The following is a 19,475-nucleotide window of genomic DNA, read 5'->3' on the forward strand; positions in this document are numbered from 1 at the left end:
GCTTTTTTCACATTCATGATGTTGATAAAGAAGATTTTTAAAAATTAGTGTTTTGGGGACTGTAAGAAGAAATTCTCCAAGCATGCCCTGAGAATTGATCTAGTCCATTCCAGAAAAGAATTTAGAATTTTACTAAAATTAATTTATATATCAAATAATTTTGACAGTAAATGTGCTGAATATATCTTTGACTAAGGATTACAACTAAATATGTATCCTATGGAGTGAAAAAGGGAAAGGATACATTTATAAAAATACGTATCACAGAATATTTTAAGTGCAAGGGACTGAAAGAAAATGGTACATTTTTTTCTCCAACTCATTTTATTTTAATTTATTTTAAATTTGTTTCTAAATATTTTTCCATGGTTACAGGATTCATTTTTTCTCCCTTCCCTTTTCCCTCCCCCCTTCCCCCCTCCCAGAAGTGACAAGCAATTCCACTGGGTTATATACATGTTATCACTTGATATCTATTTCCATATTATTCATTTTTGTAATAGAGTAATCTTTTAACACCACAACCCCAAATCATATAAACAAGTGATAAATCATATGCTTTCTTCTGCATTTCTACTCCCACAGCTCTTTCTCTAGATGTGGATAGCATTCTTTCTCATAAGTCCCACAGGATTGTCCTGGATCATTGCATTTATACTAGTAGTACATTTGATTGTGCCACAGTGTTTCACTTTCCGTGTACAGTGTTCTCCTGGTTCTGCTTATTTCGCTCTACATCAGTTTGTGGAGGTCTTTCCAGCTTGTATAGAAATCAAGCAATTCATCATTCTTTATAGCACAGTAGTATTCCATCACCATCATATACCACAATTTGTTTAGCCATTCCCCAATCGAGGGACACCCCCCTCATTTTCTAATTTTTTGCCACCACAAAGAGCATGGCTATGAATATTTTTGCACAAACATTTTTTGTTATTATCTCTTTGGGGTACAAACCCAGTAGTAGTATTGATGGATCAAAGGGCATGCAGTCTTTTAAAGCCCTTTGGACATAATTCCAAATTGCCTTCCAGAATGGTTGGGTTAATTCACAACTCCACCAGCAATGCATTAGCATTCCAATTTTGCCACATCCCCTTCTACATTTATTATTTTTGGGTATTGTCATATTGGCTAATCTGTTACCTCAAAGGGTGGTACCTCAGAGTTTCTTATGCTTTACATTTCTCTAAACAAGAGGGAGGTAGAACACTTTTTCATGTGATTATTTATTATTTTTATTTCTTCATCTGAAAATTGCCTATTCATATGCCTTGACCACTTGTCAATTGCGGAATGGCTTGATTTCTTGTACATTTGACTTAGATTCTTATAAATTTGAGAAATTAGACATTTGTGAGAGAGTTTTGTTTTAATATTTTTTCCTAGGTTGTTGCTTCCATTCAAATTTTGGTTGCATTGGCTTTATTTGTACATTTTTTAAAATTTAATATAATTGAAGTGATTCATTTTACATTTTGTAATGCTCTCTTTCTCTTGCTTGGTCTTAAATTCTTTCCTTTCCCATAGATATGACAAGTATACTATTCCATGTTCACCTAATTTACTTATAATTTCCCTCCTTATATTTAAGCCATTTATACATTTTGAATTTATTTTGGTATAGGGTGTGAGATGTTGATCTAAACCTAATATCTCCCATACAGTTTTCCAATTTTCTTAGCAGTTTTTGTCAAATAGTGGGATTTTGTCCCAAAAGCTGGGATCTTTGGGTAATCAGACACTAGCTTGTTGAGATCATTTACCCCAAATATATTCCATCTGATCCACCCTTCTATCTCTTAGCAAGTACCATATTATTATGACGACTGCTTTATAGTACAGTTTAAGATCTGGTACTGCTAGGCCACCATCTTTCACATTTTTTTTTCATTAGTTCCCTTGAAATTCTTGATCTTTTATTCTTCCAGATGAATTCTGTCTTTTTTTTTCCTATAATTTTTTTTTTATTTTATAAAAAAGTTTTTTGGTAGTTTGATATGTATGGCACTGAATAAGCAAATTAATTTAGGTAGGATTGTCATTTTTATTATATTAATGTGTTTTACCCATGAGCACTTAATGCTTTTCCAAGTTTTTAGATCTAGTTTTATTTGTGTGAAAAGTGTTTTGTATTTGTGTTCACATAATTCCTGAATTTGTCTTGGCAAATAGATTCCCAAGTATTTTATATTCTCTAGAGTGATTTTAAATAGAGTTTCTCTTTCTAACTCTTGCTGCTGAGTTTTGTTGGATTTATATAGAAATGTTGATGATTTATGTGGGTTTATTTTGTATCTGGCAACTTGCCAAAGTTGTTAATTATTTCCACTAGCTTTTTAGTTGATTTCTAGGATTCTTTAAATATAACATACTATCATCTGCAAAGAGTGATAGTTTAGTTTCCTCATTGCCTACTTTGAGCCCTTCAATTTCTTTTTCTTCTTTAATTGCTACTGCTAGCATTTCTAGTACAATATTAAAAAGTAGTGGTGATAATGGGCATCCATGCTTTATTCCTGATCTCATTGGGAATGCTTCTAACTTATCCCCATTGCAGATGATATTTGCTGATGGTTTTAAATAAATGTTTATTATTTTGAGAAAAAGGCTATTTTTATTCCTATAGTTTCTAATGTTTTCAATAGCAATGAGTATTGTATTTTGTCAAAAACTTTTTCTGCATCTATTGAGATAATCATGTGTTTTCTATTAGTTTGGATGTTGATATGGTCAATTATGCAGATGGTTTTGTAGATATTGAACCAACCTTCCGTTCTTGGTATAAATCCTACCTAGTCATAGTGAATAATACTTATGATAACTTGCTGTACTCTTGTTGCTAGTATTTTATTTAAGATTTTTGCATTTATGTTCATTAATGAGATTGGTCTATAGTTTTCCTTCTGTTTTTGGTCTTCCTGACTTGGGAATCAGTACCATATTTATGTCATAGAAAGAATTTGGTAAGACTTCTTCTTTGCTTATTTTGTCAAATAGTTTTTAGAGTTTTGGGATTAATTGTTCTTTAGTTTGATAGAATTCACTTGTGAATCCATCTGGCCCTGGGAATTTTTTCTTAGGGAGTTTCTTGATGGCTTGTTCAGTTTCTTTTTCTGATATGGGATTATTTAAATATTGTTTCCTCTTTTGTTAATCTAGACAATTTGTATTTTTGTAAATATTCATCCATTTCACCTAGATTGTCATATTTATTGTCATATAACTGGGCAAAACAGCTCTTAATAATTGCCTTAATTTCCTCTTCATTAGAAGTAAAGTCACCCTTTTCATGTTTGATACTGTTAATTTGAAGGAAAAATGATACATGTTGATGAAGGAATGGCTAAATAAATTATTTGTAAATGTAATGAAATGTTTTTGTACAGGATGAATTTATAAATACAAAGATTTCAGAGAAACTTTGGGAGGCATATATGAACTAATGTAGCATAAAGTAAACAGAATCAGAATGATTTACAGAAATACAGTAATATAAAGGAAAATAACACTGAAACTTTCAGGATTCTTGAGTAAATATAGTGACAAATTATGTCTTTATAGAGTTTGATCATAAAGCATGCCTTCTCCAATCTGCAAAGTTTGGTTAGATAATATATACAGAAGATACAGATGGGTACGATGAAGCATACTTTTTTTCTGATATGACTAATGTGTTGATTTATTTTGCTCCACTATATTTGTTATAAAATACTATTTTGGAGCAGCTAGGTGGCTCAGTGACTTGTGAGCCAAGCACAGAGATGGAAGGTCCTAGATTCAAATGTGGCTTCAGACACTTCCTAGCTCTATTAACCCAGGCAAGTTTCTTAACCCCATTGCCTAGCCCTTACCAGTCTTCTGCCTTAGAACCAATAAATACTGATTTTTTTTCCAAACCTAGGGAGTTGATTTTTGGCTTATTCAGTTTATTTTTCCTAGAGTTATTTCAGATTATGTTCCTCTTCTGTTACTCTGGGCAATTTTTATTTTTAGATTGATCCATTTCATTGAATTGTCCATTTTATTGGTATATAATTGGGAAAAATAGATTCTAATGCTTTAATTTCATCTTCATTGTACATTCACATTTTTCATAAAACCATCTCCTAGTTTTATTTTTTATTTTGGTAGGGTTTTTTCCTTTCAGCTTTATTAGCCTCCTCTTTAATCTTCAGGATTTCCATTTTAGTATTTAGTTGAGAATTTAAATTTATCCTTTTTTCTAGTTTTTTAAAGTTGCATACCATATTCATTGATCTGTTTGTTCTTTTGTTGATGTAAATGTTTAGAAATATAAAGTTTTTCCTAAGTACTGCTTTGGGCTTCGTCCCACAAATTTTGTATCTTGTCTCAATGCTGTCATTCTTCTTACAGAAATTATTGCTTCTTTGATTTATTCTTGGATCCACTTATTCTCATAGGAAAATATTATTGTTTCTAAATAATTTAATCTGTGCTTCAAAACTTATTTATTTATTGTAATTTTATTGTGTTTTGGTCTGAAAGGGTTGCTTTTAATATTTCTACTTTTTTTCCCTATTTATTTGTAAGGTTTTTATTCCCTAATATATTATCTGCTTTTAAGTGCCATATACAGCTGGAAAAAATTATATTCCTTTATATTCCCATTCATTATTCTTTAGAAGCCTAACATACATAAATTTCCTAAAATTCTGTTTATCTCTTTAATTTGTTTTTATTTGTTTTGTGGTTAGATTTTATCTTTGTCTAATAGTAGTAAATTTAAGTTATTCAGTAGTATAATTTTATTTTTCAATTATTCCTGAAATTCATTTAAGAATTTTGTTGCTATGCTATTTGGTGCATATTATGTTTAGTATTATTTTTCCATTTTTTATTGTCATGAAAAGTACACTTCCATATTGGTCGTTGTTATAAGAGCATACTCATACATAACCCAAACTCCAAAATAAAACTTTAAATACACTGATGTGAAATATGACTTCAACTGTTCTTTCTCTAGTGGTAGATAGCATCCCTTATTATGTCTGTCAGGATTGTCCCAGATCAGTGCATTGCTGAGAGTAGCCAAGTTTTCACAGATAGTCATCATCCTATATTGCTTTGTACAATTGGATATGCATCAAATGTCATATACAGTGTTCTCCCAGTTCTGCTTATTTCATTCTATGCCAGTTCCTGCAAATCTTTCTAGCTTTTTAAAAAATTATCTTGCTTATCATTTCCTATAGCACAATATAATTTCATTACCAACACGAACCACAATTTGTTCAGCCATTCACTATTTCCCTCAGTTCCCCTCAATTTCCAATTCTTTGCCACCACAAAAAGAACAGCTATAATTATTTTTCTACAAGTAGGTTCTTTCTCCTTTTTTATTATCTCTTTGGGATACAGACCTAGTAGTGGCATTACTGGATTAAAAATTATGCAGTTTTAAACCTTGTATACAGTTCCAAATTACCCTCCAGAATGGTTAGGTCAGTTCACAACTCTACCAACAATTCATTGGTGTCCTGGTTTTGCCACATCACCTCCAACACTTATGACTTTTTTTTTTTTTTTTTTTTTTTTTTTTTTGACTAAACAACTGAAGCATAATAGATTCTGCTCCAGTTCTTTATTTTTACTCTTTGTGTATCTTTCTGTTTGAAGCATTTCTTTTTTTTTTTTTTTTGTTTTTTTTTTTTTTGTTTTTTTTTTTTTTTAATATATTTTATTTGGTCAATTCCAAGCATTATTCGTTAAAGACATAGATCATTTTCTTTTCCTCCCCCCCCCAACCCCCCATAGCCGACGCGTAAGTCCACTGGGCATTAGATGTTTTCTTGATTTGAACCCATTGCTTTGTTGATAGTATTTGCATTAGAGTGTTCATTTAGAGTCTATCCTCTGTCATGTCCCCTCAATCTTTGTATTCAGGCAGTTGCTTTTTCTCGGTGTTTCCACTCCCATAGTTTATCCTTTGCTTATGAATGGTGTTTTTTTCTCCTGGGTCCCTGCAAGTTGTTCAGGGACATTACACCACCACTAATGGAGAAGTCCATTACGTTCGATGATACCACAGTGTGTTTGTCTCTGTGTACAATGTTCTCCTGGTTCTGCTCCTCTCGCTCTGCATCACTTCCTGGAGGTTGTTCCAGTCTCCATGGAACTTCTCCACTTTATTATTCCTTTTAGCGCAATAGTACTCCATCACCAACATATACCACAGTTTGTTCAGCCATTCCCCAATTGATGGGCATCCCCTCATTTTCCAGTTTTGGGCCACCACAAAGAGCGCAGCTATGAATATTTTTGTACAAGTCTTTGTGTCCATTATCTCTTTGGGGTACAGACCCAGCAGTGCTATGGCTGGGTCAAAGGGTAGATATTCTTTTGTCGCCCTTTGGGCATAGTTCCAAATTGCCCTCCAGAATGGTTGGATCAGTTCACAACTCCACCAGCAATGAATTAATGTCCCTACTTTGCCACATCCCCTCCAGCATTCATTACTTTCCTTTGCTGTTATGTTAGCCAATCTGCTAGGTGTGAGGTGATACCTCAGAGTTGTTTTGATTTGCATCTCTCTGATTATAAGAGATGTAGAACACTTCTTCATGTGCTTGTTAATAGTTTTGATTTCTTTATCTGAGAACTGCCTATCCATTTCCCTTGCCCATTTATCAATTGGAGAATGGCTTGATTTTGTGTACAATTGATTTAGCTCTTTATAAATATGAGTAATTAAACCTTTGTCAGAGGTTTCTATGAAGATTTTTTCCCAATTTGTTGTTTCCCTTCTGATTTTAGTTATATTGGTTTTGTTTGTACAAAAGCTTTTTAGTTTGATGTAGTCAAAATTATTTATTTTACATTTTGTGATTCTTTCTATATCTTGCTTGGTTTTAAAGCCTTTCCCCTCCCAAAGGTCTGACATGTATACTATTCTGTGTTTACCCAATTTACTTATGGTTTCCTTCTTTATGTTTAAGTCACTCACCCATTTTGAATTTATCTTGGTGTAGGGTGTGAGGTGTTGATCTATTCCTAGTCTCTCCCACACTGTCTTCCAATTTTCCCAGCAGTTTTTATGAAATAGTGGATTTTTGTCCCAAAAGCTGGGATCTTTGGGTTTATCGTATACTGTCTTGCTGAGGTCGCTTTCCCCCAGTCTATTCCACTGATCTTCCTTTCTATTTCTTAGCCAGTACCAAATTGTTTTGATGACTGCTGCTTTGTAATATAGTTTTAGGTCAGGGACTGCAAGGCCCCCATCATATGTGTTTTTTTTCATTATTTCCCTGGATATCCTTGATCTTTTGTTCTTCCAAATGAACTTTGTTATGGTTTTTTCTAAATCAGTGAAGAAGTATTTTGGTAGTTCAATGGGTATGGCACTAAATAGATAAATAAGTTTGGGTAGGATGGTCATTTTTATTATATTGGCTCGTCCTATCCATGAGCAGTTAATGTTTTTCCATTTGTTCAAGTCTAGTTTTAGTTGTGTGGCGAGTGTTTTGTAGTTGTGTTCATATAGTGCCTGTGTTTGTCTTGGGAGGTAGATTCCTAGGTATTTTATTTTGTCTAAGGTGATTTTGAATGGGATTTCTCTTTCTAGTTCTTGCTGCTGAGCTGTGTTGGAGATATATAGAAAAGCTGATGATTTATGTGGGTTTATTTTGTATCCTGCAACTTTGCTAAAGTTGTTGATTATTTCAATTAGCTTTTTGGTTGAATCTCTAGGATTCTTTAAGTAGACCATCATGTCATCCGCAAAGAGTGATAACTTGGTCTCCTCCTTGCCTATTTTGATGCCTTCAATTCCTTTATCTTCTCTAATTGCTACTGCTAGTGTTTCTAGTACAATGTCAAATAGTAGAGGTGATAATGGGCATCCTTGTTTCACTCCTGATCTTATTGGGAATGCATCTAGTTTATCCCCATTGCAGATGATATTAGCTGTTGGTTTTAGATATATACTGTTTATTATTTTTAGGAATGACCCTTCTATTCCTATGCTTTCTAGTGTTTTTAATAGGAATGGGTGTTGTATTTTATCAAAGGCTTTTTCTGCATCTATTGAAATAATCATGTGATTCTTGCTAGTTTGCTTGTTGATGTGGTCAATTATGTGGATGGTTTTCCTAATGTTGAACCAGCCCTGCATCCCTGGTATGAATCCTACTTGATCATGGTGAATGATCCTTCTGATCACTTGCTGGAGTCTTTTTGCTAGTATCCTATTTAAGATTTTTGCATCTATATTCATTAGGGAGATTGGCCTATAGTTTTCTTTCTCTGTTTTTGACCTGCCTGGTTTTGGAATCAGTACCATGTTTGTGTCGTAAAAGGAGTTTGGTAGAACTCCCTCTTTGCTTATTATGTCAAATAGTTTGTATAGTATTGGGATTAACTGTTCTCTGAATGTTTGATAGAATTCACAGGTGAATCCATCAGGCCCTGGGGACTTTTTCTTAGGAAGTTCTTTGATGGCTTGTTGGATTTCAATTTCTGATATGGGATTATTTAGGAATTCTATTTCCTCTTCTGTTAGTCTAGGCAGTTTGTATTTTTGTATATATTCATCCATTTCTCCTAAATTGGTGTATTTATTGCCATATAATTGGGCAAAGTAATTTCTAATGATTGCCTTAATTTCCTCCTCATTGGAGGTGCTGTCCCCCTTTTCATCTTTAATGCTGTGAATTTGCTTTTCTTCCTTCCTTTTTTTAACTAGATTGACCAGTACCTTGTCTATTTTGTTTGTTTTTTCAAAGTACCAGCTTCTTGTCTCATTTATTAAATCAATAGTTCTATCACTTTCGATTTTATTAATTTCTCCCTTAATTTTTAGGATTTCTAATTTGGTTTTCTGCTGGGGGTTTTTAATTTGATCGCTTTCCAGTTTTTTCATTTGCATTTCCAATTGATTGATCTCTGCTCTCCCTTGTTTGTTAATATAAGCATTCAGGGATATGAATTTACCTCTGATTACCGCTTTGGCTGCATCCCAAAAGGTTTGGAAGGATGTTTCGCCATTGTCATTTTCCTCGATGAAATTATTAATTGTTTCTATGATTTCTTCTTTAACTAAACGGTTTTGGAGTATCATATTGTTTAATTTCCAATTGGTTTTAGATTTGGTTTTCCATGTACCATTACTAATCATTATTTTTATTGCCTTGTGATCTGAGAAGGCTGCATTCATTATTTCTGCTTTTCTGCATTTGTGTGCTATGTTTCTGTGACCTAATGTATGGTCAATTTTTGTGAATGTGCCATGTGGTGCTGAGAAGAAGGTGTATTCCTTTTTATCCCTATTTATTTTTCTCCATATGTCTATTAATTCTAATTTTTCTAAGATTTCATTCACTTCTTTTACCTCTTTCTTATTTATTTTTTGATTTGATTTATCTAAATTTGATAATGGTTGGTTTAAGTCTCCCACTGGTATGGTTTTATTGTCTATTTCTTCCTTCAATTCTCCTAGTTTCTCCATTAGAAATTTGGGTGCTATATTGTTTGGTGCATACATATTGATTAATGATATTTCCTCATTGTCTATAGTCCCTTTTAACAAAATATAATTACCTTCCCTATCCCTTTTGATCAGGTCTATTTTTGCATTGGCTTTATCAGATATCATGATTACCACTCCTGCCTTCTTTCTATCAGTTGAAGCCCAGAAGGTCTTACTCCATCCTTTAATTCTGACCTTGTGGGTGTCAACCCGCCTCATGTGTGTTTCTTGAAGACAACATATGGTAGGGTTTTGGATTCTAATCCATTCTGCTATTCGTCTACGTTTTATGGGTGAGTTCATCCCATTCACGTTCAAAGTTATGATTGTCATTTGTGGACTCCCTGGCATTTTGATTGCCTTCCCTAATTCTAACCTTTTCTTCTTCGGCTCTACCTTTTAGTCCAGTGATTTACTTTGAAACAGTCCCCCTTGTCCCCTCCCTTGATGTTTCCCTTTTTAGTCCCTCCCTTTTTGTTCCCTCCCCCTCCCACTTATGACTTTTCTTTACTGATATATTGACCAATCTGATAAGTGTGAGGTGGTGCCTCGTCATTTTTTTATTTGCATTTCTCTAATCAAGAGTAATGTAGAACTTTTTTATATGATTATTGATGGCTTTGATTTCTTCATCAGAAAATTGCTCGTTCATATTCTTTGGCCATTTGTGAATTTGGGAATGGCTTTTATTCTTATAAATTTGACTTCTCTGCCCCCTTGAAGTGGGAGGTTGTAAGAGAAGTTGCCTGCCCCCCACTCCGAGATGGGGGGGTAGATCCGGCTGCCTCCTCTTGCTGCTGTCTCTGCCCAGCTGTGCTGTCACCTGCTGAGGGGACCTAACCCGACGCAGTGGTCTTGTAAGGAGTAGAGGAGCCCTGCCCTCCAGGGGCAGCTGGGCCCTGCCAGCAGAGCCCAGCCCCAGCCCGACCTGGAGGTGGAGGCGGTGGCTGCTGCAGCAAAGGGAGAGGAGAGAAAATGAGCTGCACAATTGAAAAAGCTCTTGCAGATGCTAAAGCACTTGTTGAACGATTAAGAGACTATGACAATGCAGCAGAGTCTCTGATTGAACAAACTATGGCTCTCAACAAGCAAGTGGAAGCAATGAAACAGACTCTTTTCTGCCAAATTAAGTTCATAGACTCATATAGCTAAAGCTGGAAGTGACCTGCAAAGCCATATTGTACAAGCCCCTCATTTCACAGAAGAAGAAACAAATGTAGGAAGATTATATGACTTCTCCCCAAGTTTATACAGGAAGTCAGCTTCAGTAATGAAGAGGAATCTTTCACAGCAGTAATAGACTAATGACTTAGTTGACAAAAAGAGCTACAAAATATACAAATAGTCAACTACAATTCCCAATATATTTTGGGATAAGTCAAAAGTTTTCATTTTAAGACTATAGGGAATATTTTCTTCAGAAATGCCACTTTGTTTTTGTCAGTATTAAGAAGAAATTCAAGAACTTAATGAGGTTGCAAGACACCGACCACCACGATCTACATTAGTTGTGGGAATTCAGCAAGAAAACAGGCAAATCAGAGAATTGCAGCAAGAAAATAAAGAATTACGCACATCGCATGAGGAACACCAGTCTGCTTTAGAACTCATAATGAGCAAGTACCGAGAGCAAATGTTTAGGTTGTTAATGGCCAGCAAAAAGGATGACCCAGGTATTATAATGAAGTTAAAGGAGCAACATTCCAAGGAATTACAAGTACATGTGGACCAGATCACTGAAATGGCAGCAGTAATGAGGAAAGCTATTGAAATTGATGAGCAGCAAGGTTGTAAGGAGCAGGAATGGATTTTTCAACTTGAACAAGAAAACAGAGACTTGAGAGAAATCATCATTCCTGAGCCTCAAGAAAGATGATGCATCAGAGAGTACATCTTTGTCAGCATTGGTAACCAACAGTGATTTGAGCCTGAGAAAGAGCTGAAGATCCTGGAAAATCACTGAGCTTCTATTGCACAGCTCCTAAAAAGGAACCAGGGTTTACTTTGAAAGTTGCTAATGAATTGAGCACCAGAAAAATTACAATCTTAAATCAGCCCTTCATTTCATTCTTTTTGTGTTATGTATAATACACTGGCAAATGACATTTTTAAAAGATATTAGCGGAAGATCAATATTTGGTTGTTATTGACGTTATTCCTATTAAACTTTGTACTGGGAAAGTGGAAACTTCAAGCCATTGTTGTTAGGTAAACGAATAAAAGTTCTTGTATATAGAAACTACTGAAAAATAAATAAATAAATTTGACTTCTTCATAAATTTGAGAAATTAGATCTTTTTCGGAGGCATTTGTTATAAAAATTTTTTCCCACTTTGTTGTTTCCCTTCTAATCTTGGTTTTAATGTAATGTAATCAAATTATTCATTTTACATCTTACTATATTCTCTATCTTTTGTTTAGTCATTAATTCTTCCCTTCTTCAAAGATCTGCCATGTAAACTATTCTGTGTTCCCCTAATTTAGTTATGGTATTACTCTTTATGTCTAAATCATATAACCATTTTGCCCTTATCTTGGCTTAATTCTAGTTCTATAAAATAATTATTTGATAGTTTGGCATGGCACTAAATAAATTAATTAATTTATGTACAGTTGTCATTTTTATTATATTTGTTCAGCCTACCCATGAACATTTAGTGTTTTTCTAATTGTTTATATCTAACTTTATTTGTGTGAAAAGCGTTTTTATAATTGTGTTTATATAATTGCTGTGTTTGCCTTGGCAAGTAGATTCCCAGGTATTTTATATTGTTCATAGTGATTTTAAGTGGAATTTCTCTTTCTATCTTTTGCTGCTGGACTTTGTTGGTAATATGTTTAGTATTGATATTACTTTATTGTCTAAGGTACCTTCTATGAAGATAAAGTGTTCCTTCTTTATTTATTTGGACTATTTTTGTTTTACTTTGTCTGAGATCATGTGTGTTTCCCCTCCATAATAGATTCTGCCTCAGTCACTTATTTTAACTGTGTGTCTTTTTGTTTTCAAGTGTGTCCTCTGTGACAATGTATTTTTAGATTCTAGTTTCTTATTTATTCTACTGTTCTCTTCCATCTTATGGGTGATTTCATCCCATTCATATTTATGGCTGCCAACAGTTTATTTTCCCTCCATCCTATTCTCTTTTATTTATTCTTCTCATTTTTCCCTGTCCCTCTTCAAAAGTCTTTTTTGTTTCTGACCACTGCTTCTTGTAATCTACTTTATTAGCTCTTGCCTTCCTACTTTCCTGTTGCCTAAGATGAATTTCCATACCCAACTAAGTGTGTATATATGTTTTTCTCTCTTTGAAACAGTTCTGATGAGAATAAGGTTCAGGTATTGCCCACCAAAACCCAACCCCTTCTGATTTTTAAGGAATCAGTTTCTGAAGTATTTTGGGGCCTCATTTATGAAGCTTTTAATTCTCTTTTCATAGTTTTCATGCATTGCTCTCATTTCCTCCTCATTTTTCCTCTTCTATTATTTATTTTTTTAAATCTTTGTTTCTTTAGCCCTCTTAGGAATTCTTGTTGGATTTGTGTCCAGTCTGTTTTCTTTGAGACTTTGTTTAAGATGTTTTCAAGCTTTTATCTTCTCTGACTTGAGCTTCTCTGTTACTATAGTGTCTTTTTGTGGTCAGGTTATTTTTGTTTGATCATTTTTTCTAGCCTCTTTCTTTTCTTATTCAAAGATATTCTATTTTCCCGATGACATGTAATAATGATTTTCAACATACATTCCTGAAATTATAAAATCCAAATTGTCTCCCTCCCTTCCTTTCTTTCCCACCTCTTGGAGATGGTAGGCAATTTTCTCTGGGTTATACATGTATTATCATGCAGAACACACGTCCATATTGGTCATTGTTTAAGAGAATGCGCATATAAAACCAAAACTCCAAAATAAAATTATAAATAAACTAATGTGAAAGATAGTTTTCTTTGATCTGTATCTGACTGCAACAGTTCTTTCTCTGGAGGTGAATAAAATTCTTTGTCCTAAGTCCCTTCAGAATTGTCCTAGATCATTGTATTGCTGAGAGTAAATAAGTCTTTTATAGGTGATCATCTTACAGTATTTATCAACCTATTTCTTGGCTTTGGACTTTATCTTAGAGTTAGATTGTAACTACCTCTTAGAACTGAGTATTGATTTCTTGAGCTTCAGGATTTTATGTCCTACTGTTTTCACAGCTAGGTCTGGAGGCTTGTAAATTTTTGGTGCTTCCAAGATAGTGTAATCTGGGGGAAAATGTGGTTACTGCTCTTCTGGTCTGCACTCTGGTCCTGACTCAGGTAGAGTTTCTGTTTCCTTTTTACCACAATTCTACTTTTTGCCCTGGAAGCATCCAAAACCAGTTTTGGTCAGTGGAATTGCCAAATCATACCTTATCCTTCACCCATTACTAACACAGAGGTCCCCAGCAATCTTTTTCTGACATGATATTCAATCCTGTTACACATCTGGGTGCTGAGTATTATTAGTAATTTTGCTATTGTAGGTGCTGTTGCTACTGCCACCACCTTCAAGTCTCAAGACTGTCTTGCTTCTCCTATGTTGCACTCCTAACTCCATTCCAATGTCCATAGATCTCTTTTGTCTTCCCAAGTTGTCCAGGTCTGTAAAAATTACTCCCTGCAACTTTTTTTTGGCTAAGAATTAGAATTCATTTTGATTTCATGTAGAATTCATTTTGATGAACTTTCTTATTGGAGAGCTTGGAAAAAAATGCTAATTTTATTCCACTATATTTGCTATGTCCATCAATAGATCATTTTCAAAAGGGGAAACAAAAATTCTTAAACACTTCTTTTTATGTTTTCCAGATTACATGTTCATACAATTTTTAATATTTTATTTTCTAATATTTTATCATTCCCTATCACACAGTAGTATTCTATTCCAATCATATACCATAACTTGTTTAGTCATTCCCCAATTGATGAACGTCCTTCAGTTTCCAGTTCTTTGCCACCACAAAAAGACTTGTTGTTACTGTTTTTGTACTGTAAGCATTAAAATAGGGTTTTGACAAAAATAAAAGAGCAGCTTTTAACAATTAACAATTTAGTTTTATTAAAAGAGCTAGAAAAGAATATAGTAAAGGAGGAAAATATAGGAAAGAGGTAGAGAAAGAAAATTTCCTAATGTCCATACTAGTTATCCTATAACTACCTATAATTACTACCTAAAACTGTCTATGTCTACCTATAATGACATATAATGACTGCTAATAACAACCACCCCACAAAATTCCAATCCAATCCACCCCAAGCAAAACCAACAGTATTTTAAACCAACACGAATTAGGTCTGTCAACAAGGACCAATCACCTCCAAACACAAAGAAAAAAAAAACCCAACCACTCAAACCAAAAGCCAAAAAGACCTCTAAAGGCTAAATCCAAAAAGCCCTCTCAGTAAGCTCAGGCTCGCCTGTTATATTCCAGCAACTAAATGCTGACCAGCAATCCAACACTCCCAGCAGCCAACTTCCCCACAACTGCCAGCACCTAACTGTCGACAACTAACTGACCGGCCAACTGATGCTGGCCCTTTTTATCCCCTTTTTATACCTTACTTCTTGTGTCTATGTCCTTCCTGTCTCTATGGTTTCTACTTTCTGTCACTGTGGGCTGGGTAATCCCTACACATCTCTATGGTAAGAGGACCTCAAGGTCCTCTGTTAAATTAAAAAAAGAATAAAGAATTCCTTTTTATACTAACAGTAGGTTCTTTCCCCCTATCTTTAATCTCCTTAGTGGTATTACTGCATCAAAGGGTATGCATGGTTTTATGGCTCTTTGGGCATATTTACAGATTGTTCCCCAAAATGATTGTCAGTTCACAGTTCCACGAACAGTATATTAGTGTTCCAGTTTTTCTATATCCTTCCAAGATTTATCATTTTCCTTTATTTGTCATGTTAGCCAGTCAGAGGGTGTAAGGTGATATCTCAGAGTTGTTTTAATTTGCATTTTTCTAATTAATTATGATTTGGGGCATTTTTTTCATATAACTAACGTTAGTTTTAATTTAATCATTTGAAGAATAGCCTGTTCATATTCTCTGACTATTTACCATGAGGAATGCTTTGCATTCTTAAAAATTGACTCAGTTCTCTATATATTTCAGAAATGAAGCTTTTAACAGACACTTTAAATTTTTTTCACAGTTCTTTGCCTCTTAATATTGGTTGTATTGATTTTCTTTGTGCAAAACCTTTTTTAATTTAATGTAGGAAAATTATTTATTTTACATCACACTAGATTCTCTAGGTCTTATTTTCATCCAAATTTTTCTCTTATCCATATGTCTGAAAAGTAAACCATTTGGTGCTCTCCTAATTTGTTTGTGATATCACCCTTTATTTCTGAATCATGTTCATTTTGACTCTACCTTGATATATAGTGTTAAGTGCTGGTCTATGCCTAATTTCTGCTATATTGTTTTCCAGTTTTCCTGAAGTTTTTGACAGATACTAAATTCTTCTTTCAAGAGTTTTGATCTCTGGGTTTGTCAAACTCTATGTTACTGTGGTCATTTTTTTGTTGTGTGTTGAGTCTAAATCTTATTAATCATTTAGGGAAAAAATCCCAACCCACCACTAATTAAAATAATTAAATTAAATTAATAGAAATAGTAGTGGTTGGGATTTTTTCCCTTAAATTATATATTTTCTTAATACTGAATACTTTCTTAAACCCATCAAAAGAGCAAAAAAAAAAAATTAAAATAATGAAAATGATGTTGAGATTAAAGAGGCCTAGCTACACTCATTCATATTTGGTAAAATTGAAAAATTGTGGACTTTTTTTAGAAAGAAAATCGGTGCTACCCAGTAAAAATCTATAAAAATAAATGTGTCCTTTAACTCCATTGTTTTATGTATAGTAATATGCCTTGTGTAAAGATTAAAATTTAGGGGAAGCTGAGGCAGGTAGAAATTAGTTTCTTTCTGCAAGGAGTATTATTTTTATGAGCTTTATTAAAGGTCAAGGGTTAAAGAAAATACAAGCAAGAGAAGCATGTGCTAGGTGGGCCATGAGGCCCACCCAAATTTCACTCACATAATGAGACGCGTCTGTTTGCCAGCGGAGACAGGAAGAGAAGAAACCAAAAGCCTTTCCAATCAGGTTAAATACCCCATCTCGATCTCGGCCTAGGTGAGAATTCAGTGATATTACAAAGCATTCTGGGGAAGTGGAGCAAGGACTTCTGGGGATTGAAGTCCTGGATTCAAGTCTCCATGTTTTATACTTGAAAGTGACATTTAAAAAGAAAAACAACTAAGGAGCAGCTATGCATTCAATGAACTTTATAGCAGTTTTGTATATAATCTCAAAACACTGGAAATGATGTCAATATAAAAAAGTAAAATAATAATTAAATCAATTTTTCCATGACTCTAATAGAGAATTATAATTAAATTGAACAGATATGAGGTATATAAAACAAGCTGAAAAGCATTATAGATAATGCAGATTGAAAAGAAAAGTAGAAATTAAGTACATATTACAACCAAATAAAAAGGAAAGTGAGAATGACTAAAGAACTTTCTGGAGGAATAATTGAAAAAATTCTGTTAAAATGTAAATATTAGTTTCAATATAAATATTTACTAAGAAAGTTTTAGTTGGTTGTATTTATGTTTATTGTAAAAACTTATTGATAATACATTTTAAAGTGTTTTATTTAGAACCTTGGATCACTAAAAGCACTGAAAAATTTCTAAACCATAACCCACCCCTCTCTCTATTTCCCATTCAATTCAGAGACAGTCCATTGTCCATTCACAGTTTCTGTATCATGTATAGGCAAGCAGGTAAATACACAGTTGTATATTTCTCTGTAGACAAATATACATATCTCTATATATACATTTATATAACCTCAATAAACATTTGTCTATCTAGATAGATCCACATGTATTTCTCTCTGTGCTAATGAAGATTCTCCGATGTAAGCTCACAGAGTTTGATTTTTCCTGTGAAGTTACATCTTGATTCAAGTCTTGACATTACTGCTTGTCTAGACTTTTTCAGGGACCTCCTAGTTGTTCTCCTTACCTCAAATTTTTTTCCCATTATAACTCACTTTTTAGACATTGCTAGAGTAATTTTCCTTAAGCACAAGTCTTCCCCTGTCACTCCCCTACTTATTTAACTCCTGTGATTTCCAGTTACCTTTAGAATAAGACATATATTCTATTTGGCTTTTAAAGGTCTTCAAAAAACTGGCCTTAGCTTCTTTATGTCATGTTCTTTTTACTACACTTTACAGTCCCCAAAACCAAACTTTTTGTTTACACATGACACTCCACCTCCCTCCTCATGCCTTAGCACTGTATGTCTCTAATTTCTGATATGCATTCTTTCTCCACCTCTGCCTAGTGCTATCCTTGGCTTTCTTCAAAACTGAACTAAAATTCCAGCTTCTACATGAAACCATTTCTGATTACATAAGTTTCAAGTAGTCTCCCTCTCAAAAGTATCAATCTTTCCTTTTTATCCTGTACCGGCATATAGCAGTCATTTAAATGCATGCTGATTGACTTTTATTTCAACTAGGCAGTGGACATCCTTCATGACATTGCTAAACTCCATAAGTGAACACACATTTTCCTGTTTTATATCTTGTTTGGCATTAAAAAGTCATTGGACAAAGTTACCTTTTTTGTTATAGACTTAGTGGGAAAACCTGTTAACAAATAAAGCTATCCAAAAATGGAATTGATTGTCTCAAGAGAATGAGTTTGCCTTCACTGGAAGTCTTCAAGCAAAGGCTGCATGAACACTTGCTATTTATATTGAAGAAAGTATGATTTGATAGGTGCCTACTAAGATCCCTTCCAACTCTCAAAATCTGGGATATGTTTGCCGTAGTATGTAGAGATTAAAATAGTGGGAGTTATAAACTGTGGCAGATAAAAGAGTGGTTGACTTAAATTGTGACCGTAGAAATATGGTTTCAAGACAGTGTCTTGTTTTAAATCAAAATATAAAGGAGGTTGCCAGGGAAAAATTCCCAAATATGAAATATACCCAAGTCAGCTGGGTTTTATAGAGATTTTAATTAATACAAATTAGGAATTAATGAAAGGGAGAGAGAGAGAAAAGGAAATAATAGAAAAAAGATAGGCCTGCCCGGGCTAGCCCAGACCAGCCCAGGCCCAAGCCCTAAGAGAGAGATCAGTCAGTTTTCAATCCACTCACCACAAGATTTGTCCCAAGCAAAATTCTAGTGTTCAGAGAGACACCAGCTGCCTCCTCCAATTCAAGTTTTCCCAGCTGACTGTCCTGAGAGAGACCGCTTCTCTCAGCTTCTGACCTCCTTTTAAAGGGAATTTTCTCCTATGTCACCTCTCCTAAGTTCTCACATCTACCAATCACAGTAGACGTTTTTCCAAAGGACAGACCATTCTTAATTCACACCTAAGTAGGCTTAAACTTTTGATTAAGTTCACACCTGAAAAAACCTCTGAGTAAGTTCTTACATCTTTGCTTCTTGTAAATTTACAAGTTGCCTGACCTTTATAGGTACTTAGCACCCTTTTGTATTAAATCTAAAAATAGGCACAGCTTAAGAACTTTTGCCTTACTATAAGTATGGGTTTAAGTATTTTTCATTGTTCAGCAAGGAGTTTCTTCCCCTAAAGTATGCTTAAGTAGGGGTGGAGTAGAGCTCTCACATTCCTGATCTAAGTTCCTTCATTGTTTAAATGGGGATGGTCTTAACCAAAACTTATGAAGTAGGGTCTAAGAAATTTTTAAGGTTCACAAGTAAATTCTATTTAACTTTCTGATGGGTGGCACATCAGAGACCATGATATTAGAATCCAAATACTTTTCCCACTGCCATTGACAAGAAAAGTAACTATAGAAATCTTGACACATCTTTTCAATTTTTTATTTTTGGTGCATTCCTAGTTTTATTCTTGAATTCATTTTGGTTTTCTTTCTTCCACTTCTTATTTCCTCATTTG

The 19,475-nt window shown here is 34.1% G+C and overlaps 1 protein-coding gene and 1 pseudogene across 7 annotated transcripts in view; both read left to right on the forward strand.

Annotated features, from left to right (window-relative positions):
* The window catches only part of LRRC28 (leucine rich repeat containing 28), a 230,878-nt gene that overhangs the window by 111,437 nt on the left and 99,966 nt on the right, over positions 1-19,475 (forward strand). The gene's annotated exons all lie outside the window — the stretch shown is intronic.
* On the forward strand, positions 9,848-11,430 carry LOC100619967 (FGFR1 oncogene partner 2 homolog; annotated as a pseudogene).

This window comes from Monodelphis domestica, chromosome 1 (assembly GCF_027887165.1).
Source record: "Monodelphis domestica isolate mMonDom1 chromosome 1, mMonDom1.pri, whole genome shotgun sequence".
Classification (NCBI taxonomy): Eukaryota; Metazoa; Chordata; class Mammalia; order Didelphimorphia; family Didelphidae; genus Monodelphis; species Monodelphis domestica.